Raw genomic sequence first — 1,448 nt, forward strand, 5'->3', positions numbered from 1 at the left:
CACTGGCCCAAGTTGNAAAAAAAATCAGATTAAAAAAAAAAAGGAAGAGTAAAGAAAAATAGTAAATAAAAAATGGTAAAAAAAAAAAATTTAAGAGCAGCCAGATAAAAAGACACATGTAGAGAAACAAACATAACAGCAGACTTTCAAAAAACAAAGGCTAGGGCCTGCTGAGTGGCGCAGTTGGTTAGGAGTTGGCTTGGGACGCCAGCTCTGAGCAGCAGGGTCCCGGTTCAGATCCCACATGCGGGCCAGTGATGCTGCGCCCTCTACACCTAAGATGGTGAACAACAGCTCAACCTGGAGCTGGCCTGCCCTGAGTCGCTGGCGACGGCATAGGCTGCAGCAGGGTTGGCCAGCAGTGGGTGTGAGCTTTCTTGAGCTGCTGTTAGCCGCCATGAGTGGCCTTTCGATGGCCGGCAAGCGACTGCCTCACCGGGGAAAAGCGTGATGATAATACCAACATGGGCCAGTGAAGCGACATCCTCCAAAACTAGACTGAAGAACCAAAAAAAAGACAGCACAGTTGACCCTTAAACAACATGGGTTCAAAGTGCATGGGTTCACTTATATGCGTGTTTTTTCCAATTTATCTGCACAGTTCAAACCCGTGTTGTTCAAGGGTTAACTCCATGGCTGGGGAATCCGCCGACTTAAGTTATATGCATCCCTAACCCCTACATTGTTCAAGGGTCAATTGTAATTGAAGCAGAGAAAAACCATACCAGATGGAAATATAGATTTACATAAAGGATTGAAGAGCACTGGAAATGTCAAGTATGTGGGTAAATATAAGAATTCTTATTAAATCTTTTAAAAAGAGAACTGAGACATGGAAGTGACTATGAACAGGAAGAGGATGAAGAAAATAACTGTCCGCAAAAAAAAAAGAAAAGAAAAGAAAAGAAAAGTACTGTCCACAACGCCATTCTGAACCGGACCAGCAGCCACCATGAACAGCAAAGGTTAATATCCAACGCAGCCAACCCACCCTGTGCAGCCTCACCGGAATCTGATGTAACCTCCGACCTTGCATCTTCCTCAAGCTCCTCCCTATACTGATGCTCCACCTGCCTACTCAGAGCTCTATCTTCCGAGCTTTGTGAACCCAGGGGCTGCACAGTCCCTACCGTGTCAGCTGCATTTCCTGGCGCCTCACCCTATCTTCCCATGGCCCAGTGTGTGGCTGTTGGACCTTTGGTTCCATAGTCCCTATGGCTTATTATCCAGCCCTATCTATCCACCTGCTTCAACAGTTCTGGTGGAAGGAGGATATGATGCCGATGCCAGACTTGGAGCTGGAGCTACTGCTGACAACATTCCTCTCCATCCCCCGGATGCCCTCCAATGATGCTCAGCCTGCAGTCATGCAGGGAGCCAATGTCCTCATAACTCAGCTGAAGAGAAACTTCTTCATGGGTGCCACAGATGGTGGTTACAGATGGTGA

At 47.1% G+C, this 1,448-nt stretch overlaps 1 pseudogene; it reads left to right on the plus strand.

Annotated features, from left to right (window-relative positions):
• Positions 1-952: 952 nt before the first annotated feature.
• On the plus strand, positions 953-1,448 carry LOC109389751 (DAZ-associated protein 2-like; annotated as a pseudogene).

The sequence above is a fragment of the Hipposideros armiger genome, unplaced genomic scaffold (assembly GCF_001890085.2).
Source record: "Hipposideros armiger isolate ML-2016 unplaced genomic scaffold, ASM189008v1 scaffold_242, whole genome shotgun sequence".
Classification (NCBI taxonomy): domain Eukaryota; kingdom Metazoa; phylum Chordata; class Mammalia; order Chiroptera; family Hipposideridae; genus Hipposideros; species Hipposideros armiger.